The sequence below is a fragment of the Sturnira hondurensis genome, unplaced genomic scaffold (genome assembly GCF_014824575.4).
Source record: "Sturnira hondurensis isolate 20B ecotype Veracruz unplaced genomic scaffold, ASM1482457v3 Scaffold0018728, whole genome shotgun sequence".
Classification (NCBI taxonomy): Eukaryota; Metazoa; Chordata; class Mammalia; order Chiroptera; family Phyllostomidae; genus Sturnira; species Sturnira hondurensis.
The window spans coordinates 12,828,495-12,835,415 of NW_028091359.1; the positions used below are offsets into that span (position 1 = coordinate 12,828,495).

Below are 6,921 nucleotides of genomic sequence, written 5' to 3' on the forward strand. Positions count from 1 at the left end.
GCAGGACCTATGGGAGCCATAAATCCCCCTTGGCCTCCCATGTGCCTCTGTGACCTTAAGACAAAGGGCCCCCGTTCTGGGTTGGCACCATAATTAAGGGTGATGTCAGCTTTGCTGACCTCCGGTCACAATTATGCATTCTAGCTCTATTAATACTCAAATTTGCATGGAGAAGATAACAGAATTTAGAATGGAGACCCCCATTTAAGGGCTAGGCTGGGGTCACCCCTTCCTCCAGGTTTGCCAGGGACAGGCCTGAATGGGACCTGTTGTTCTGATGTCAGTATTAATAGCTGTCCCCTTTACTCTCAGAAAGGTTGCTGTTCAAATGAAAATGCCACAGTCACCCTAGGGGCAAGAGGAGTACAATGGAGTTTATTTTCCCTCCGCCTGTTCAGCTCAGCCTGGAGCCGGTAGGGGCTCCGTGGTGCAGCAGCTTCCCTCTTCCTGCTTCGGGAGTTTTAAAGCCAAGGAACAAACAAGTCCTTCCTGGTCTGACGCGGTTTGGGGAGCCTGTGACTTGGGCCCTGTCTTAGCTCTGTGGTCTCTCCAGCTGACCCACGTACTGTGCTCCGTACCGTGGCTTCTGTGTCTGCGAGTGCCCGATTGGAGTGACGACTCCATTGCTCTGAGGTGGGGGAAAAACTTTGAAAAGTTTTCCTTGAATATGCTTGCATGAATGCTTATACCTTTATGTAAATGCATAAGTAGGGTCATATGCATGGTATGTGGGTATGTGGGTGTGTTGTTTTTTCATCCTTGTTAGTTCGAGTTTCTACCTCTCCTTAAGCCACAAAACCAGTGGAGATCCCTGGTAGTATCCCAACAGGGGTCTTTCCATATTTTTCTTTATAAGCATATGTATTAGCCTACACATGCATACGCATGTTTATGGAACTCTTTATGCACCCATTTACATGCCCTTATGAAAACACAGATTTATTACACATGTATGGCTAGCCTTTTGTAATTGTTCCATTGAATTATATGATATTCAGTTTTTTGCGCCTTGCTTTTCTTACTCAACAATCCCTTGGGGAAATCTCTCTAAACCCTCTGGTGTAGCTCTAATTAATTGTTTTCAATAGTGTGAAACATGGCATTGTGTAAATGTAGTCTAATCTATTTACCCGAACCTCTAGTGTTGGATATATTCACTTTGTTTCTACCGGAAATTTTCCCATGGTAACCAACAGGTGACTGTGTTACACTCTGGCGCTAATGCTCCTGACTCAGAGATCATTCAAAATTTTTTTTTAAATGTGTCAACTTGAAGAATATAATCAGCCGCTGCTTTTTTTCAAGGTGCTGGGCTGACCCACCAATCAAACTTCAGACGCAGCCCTGTGCCCTTGGTTCCTACCAGCGTGGTTGCAATCAGCCTTTTCTGTTCTCTCAGGGTTTCTGTTGGCCCGCCAGACTGGCTTGGGGTGGCCAGTCAAGGCTGGGCCCCGACACTGGAGTCACGTCAATGTATTAGACAGGGCTCAGGATTTTAAGCAGACACATCTGGCCTCAGATTATTTGGATGAATACCTTCTCCCAGCCCTAGCTTCTCGCCTTCAGAACAGGAGTCGTGGTACCAATCACACAGAGAGTTAAACGCGACAGGCTCTGGCACCAGGAGGCCCACGGCTCAGGTGGCCCTTCCCCATGCGCAAATCATGAATCACGTTGAGGCTTGAAGGGCAACGGTTCAAATCAATCAACAGCGATACCCAGGGCCAACAATGGAGGTCCGATAAGCAAACAGGAGCAGGTTGTTTTCAGAATAATTGGATGTCTTGTCTTGTTTGCACTGAACTGTGTGTGCACTGAGGAGGTTGAAGGCTCTTCTTGCTAGCCAAGTCCAGAGCCCTGGAGGTGTTGCTCCTCCTCCACCAGGGTTGACAGGCCAAGGGTGCCGTGAGCCCCTGTGTGTACTTTCTAGGAAGGGCCCAGAAAGGAGGGGAGCTGGTGGGAATGTGAGAACTTGAGGAAGGCTTCCTGGGGTAGGCGTGCAGGAGGTAGCAATGACCTAAATTCTCTTGCACTCTGGCCAGGGCTTTGGTGTGGCAGGAGCAGGGTGTGGGCACTCCCCACCTAGCAGCAGAGCTCACTGCCTGTCCTCTCCCCCCACCACTTTCCAGGTGCCCACCCCACTGAACTGCCTAAGAGGAAAGCAGAACCTGGAGCTTCATACCACAGCATCTGCAGAGGCTGGGTGTGTGTGTCCCCCACCAAATTCAGAGGCTGAAGCTCTAACTCCTGTGTGATGGTATTTAAATGGTATTTCAGGAGGTAATGAAGGTTAGATGAGGTCACGAGGATGGAGCCCTGAAGATCGGATTCATGTCCTCGGGAAGAAGAAGAGCGATTAGGGCTCTTTCTCTCTTCCACATCAGAAAACACAGTGAGATGGTGACTGTCTGCAAACCATGAAAAGGGTGAGCTCTTACCAAAAACTGAATCTGCCAGCCCCTTGATCTTGCTTTTCCAGGCTCCAGAACCAGGAGAAATAAATGTCGACTGTTTTTAGCATCCCCATCCCAAGCATTTTGTTATGACAGTAGCCTAAGCTCATGAAGATGGGATCCCTGCTTTTCCTTGCTAGGGTACTGGAAGCAAAGACTCTAAAAGAGTGTTCTCAACATATTTCACACACCAAATCAAGTCCCGTAGCCAACCCCCAGACACTTGCCTCACCCACTGCCACCTTCTAAGGGGACCGTGGCCGGGAGTTGGAGAGGCATCCAGGGTGCTGATGGGCAGAAAGCCCATGAAAAATTCTTAATGTCCATGGCACTTTTGGGAGCAGATGATGCTGAGGGTTGGAAAACCAGAGAGTACTCTGTCTAGACCCGCCTCAGATTTCTGTTACTAAGGGTCAGATTTTGGCTGCAAAACCAGCCCACAAGAAAGTATCCAAAGGCCTCGAGGATTTATAAGAATTCTAATTCCTTTCTTTTAGGCAGCCTCCTCAGACTTTCATCTCCAAAGGCCACTCCTGCAGCACCCTGGGTAACTCAGCACCCCTCCCCCACCCTCAGCATCCCCCCCCCCCCCCTCCAGACTCTGATGAGAAGCCCTTCTTAGGAACAGCTTGCTCAAAACTCTGAGACATTTGTTTACACCTCCCTGGTGCTGAGCACAGGGTCTTGCACACAGTGGGTGCTTTACATGTATTTGGTGAGTTATTGGTTAGAAACCATACGTGGTCAACAGCAGCTGCGGGAGAGGAGGACTGAGAATCAGGAGTTGCCTTGATCGGAGGAAAATGTGAAGCCCCATCTCCAGCTGAAGCCTGAGTCTGGAACCCAGAGCCCCACCAGGCAGGTGGGGGTCTTCACTGTTCCTCAGACCCGGACTTGACTTGTTAAAATCTCCAAAACAGGAGTCACATTCACGTCCAGGCCTGCTACTCTTCCTCTCAGGGTGAGAAGATTTACTACCCAAACTTACATTTTATCACGCGCAACCGAATAAAAATGATCGATTCCCCTGCCCGCCTTACAGCATCCTTCCACAGTTATTAAAGCCTCTAAAAATGTTTTCTTAAAAAACGAGTTAAAAGAAAGAGAGAGGAGAGAGGTGGAGAGAGGAGACTGGGAAATGCCGGATTGCCGGGGGTTTATCCATCTTGTCAGCTCGGGACCACACAACCTTGATGTCACCGTGTTTTCTGCTCACATCCAAATTTACAATTTGCCAGCCAAGGAGTTGGAAATGCCAAAGCTCCTCCCTAGAGGCAAATGCTGGAGAGTTCTTAAAGACCTGAGAGAGGGGAGGACCCCAGCTCTGAAGACTGTTGGCAGACATGGATCCTGTCTCTGAGCTCTCAACAGTTTCCCCAAGTCAGGAAAACTGCCTCCAAGAACAAGGAGACTGTTGAAACGCCAGGGCCCCAAACTCATCCAGCCAAGAGCCTCTTTGCACTCAGTTCGGTGATGAATGAACAGGTTTCCAAGCAAGAGGGGCTGGAATTTTGCCCGTGCAAGTTAGATGTGCGGGCAAGACCTTAGGAAGGTGTAAACCCGGGGGCTGGGGAGGTGTTGAACCTGTAGAAAGGAGCCAAGTCTCACAAAGCCCAGCCCAAGCGCCAATGCGCATACAAACATGGTGATGAGCAATCACACATCATTCATTAATTCATTCTGGTGGGTCCCCAAGAACCTGTGTTTTGCCATTTTGATCATTTAATTTCACTGCATGTCAAATAATATAATTATATATCATCACCCATTTCCCTGGCATATTGGGAATTCCTTCAGGACAGGGGTAAGTTCTCTCTCTTCTCTTTCTCTCTCACACACACAGGGTGCTTTTGATAGGAGTCTATAGGAAGCAGGCTCTTTACTTGAGAATGGTAAAATTGTGTTTTAAAATTTCATGATTTCACATGTGTTACTAGGTCAGTCTGGCCTTTTTCCAAATTAGTGCTATTTAGTCTAGTTAGTCTCCCCGTACTTGTTTCTGGGTGAACCAAGACATCGGTAAAAGGATGACTCCTTTTTGCTCAGACTCCTTTTTGCTCCAGTGTTTGCTCAGACTCCAGTAAAAGGCAATCCCATTCTGGGTGCTGGGGGGTTCACACACTGCCGATGAGGTCACGGGCTCCAAAGCTGCAGTGTTGGGGGGCTGCAGCCCCCCTCCTTTGCCCCAGGTTTTCTGAGCCCGTGAGAGTGGTGTTTTGTCAGGGAGCGCTTTCCTGGCTTAGCCTGGAAAGTAGCCACAAATCTGTCTCGGGCCATTTGACTTGGGCTTCCAATGCCAAGCTTAACAGACTTTTCCATCGGGCCCGATGCACCAACAATCTATAAGCCGTTAACCAGACAGTATTACACCTCCTGACTGGCCTCCTCTGTGGGAACCCACGCAGAGGAGAAGGTGGAAGGAGGGAAAGGGGAGGTTGTGTTTAGGGGGCTGGCGGTGGTGCTGGCCTGGAGACAACTGCTAAGCCTTCCCTCGGCCCACCAGGACCCCAGAATCACACAGCACCTACACAGCCAGGTCCTATCCAAGACCTGGTGTAGGGCAGGAAGCCAGCCTGGTGGAGAAGGGCCAAAGCTGGCAGACCAAGAGCTGGGTAGAAGTTCATGACCCTGAGGCCCAGCAATCTCAGTTCTGCTCTCATGGATATGCCTCGTAGAAGTTTCCCTGCCAGCGTGGACCGGGCTTGCCATCCAGGAGTCAGCCTTTGGCCCCTCCCACCAAATCTGAATGCCCTCACAGAGCACATGTCCTGGGCAGCCCGACCTGGTGACCAGATTCCCCATTTCCTACAAGAATAGATGCTGACGTCGAGGATAGCGGCTAACAGTTGCTTAAGCTCACTGTATATCGAGGACTCTTCTCAGTGCTTCACATACAATAACTCATCTACCATCACAGCATCCCTAGGAGGCACTGATGCTCCCCACGCAGACGGGGGCGCCTAGGCCCAGAGCTCTGAAGAAGCTTCCCAGGGTACATAGCTGGTGAGTGACAACACCCGGATTTTAACCAAGCCTCTTGGCTGCAGTATCTGCTCTCTCGGTCACTATGTTTACTTATCATTCAAAGCGGCCAGGAGGCCTGAGTCAAAATAGATTGGAGACCGTTCAGCTCAAAATAGGCATAAGAGTCATTGGTCCCCAGTGGTACTGAGCCCCAGACCATGAGGCAAAGGAAAATAGTTTGACTAGACAGTCCTTGCTCAGGCCACGGTAGCCAAAAATGACATCTATTTTTAAAAGAAATAGAAGCTTCTAGAACAAGAGTGTCTGAGACGCTTCCTTACTTGAAACCCACTAGACCATATGCATTTTTCAGTGGAAGGTCTTTCACCTGTGAGGTTCCTAGTGGCCAGAGTCTCAGCTTCAGCCAATGCCAACTAGCCATGCAGAAGGGACTGGTCTCCAAACCCCCCTCGCACGCCCAAATCCCTTTAAACACAGGAGACACAGGATGAGAGCGTGGGATGAGATGGGAAGTGGATAAACAGTGTCTCTTTAGTTAAGCTCTCCATACACTCCAATCTCCCCTTCCTTCTAGACAATTATAGGTAGAAGTTAAAAACAGTAGCAATTCGTGTAATAGCCGGTGATCCCCAGCTGTTCACCCAGGATTGAAGAAACTCCATTAGAGGGGTCTTAGTCTGCTTGGGCTGCTAAAGCAAAATACTGTAGGCTGGGGGCTTAACCAACCAACATTTATTTCTCACAGTTCTGGATGCTGGAAGTCCTCGTTGAGGGCAGATTCAGTTCCTGGTGGGATCTGTCTTCCTGCCTTGCAGATGGCTACCTTCTCCCTGTGTCCTCACAAGGTGGAGGAGAAGGTGCTCTGGTCTCTCTTCTTCTCATAAGGACACCAAGCCCTTCAGAAGGACCCCCTTCTCACAACCTCATCTAACCCTAGTTACTCCAAAGGCCCTACCTCCAAATACCATCCCATAGGGGGTTAGGGATTCAACATACGGGTTTGGGGCAGCACAAACATTCAGCCCATAACAGTGGGTGTCCCGGGGCCTGCACACTCAAACTGTGGTCCTATAGGCCTCTTCCATGCTTTGCTCCCCTGCAGTGGGCCCCCACCTCCCTAGCTCAAACCTCTCTCCCAGGAAGCCATCTCTGACCACATCTTTTCCTTCTCTGATTCCCAGCTCTATTTAGAATTTGTCACCCAATTTAACACTTGCTTCTTGTACGGCGCTGCATCGATCTTTAATCTTGAGATCCATTTATGTGGCATATAGCCTCTGTTTTTGCCCTGTGGCAACCTTGAATTAATTTAATTTTCCGGTGATTAAGAAACAGACTCACATAGAATCAGAGAGCATTAACCTTCATTTTACAAATTTGACACAGTGGCTCTGAGAAATTACAGGACATGCGTAGTGTCACGTGGAACGGCTGGAGCTCGGCTCCCCCACACCCCTCCACTACAATGCCGGGAGCTTGTGTC

At 49.3% G+C, this 6,921-nt stretch overlaps 1 long non-coding RNA gene across 1 annotated transcript; it reads left to right on the plus strand.

Moving 5' to 3' along the window:
• The first annotated feature begins 412 nt into the window (after window positions 1-412).
• LOC119003713 (uncharacterized) lies at window positions 413-3,486 on the plus strand. Its single transcript, XR_005070008.1, has 2 exons — window positions 413-633; window positions 2,130-3,486. It is a non-coding gene; the product is annotated as an uncharacterized LOC119003713 (long non-coding RNA).
• The last annotated feature ends 3,435 nt before the right edge of the window (window positions 3,487-6,921 follow it).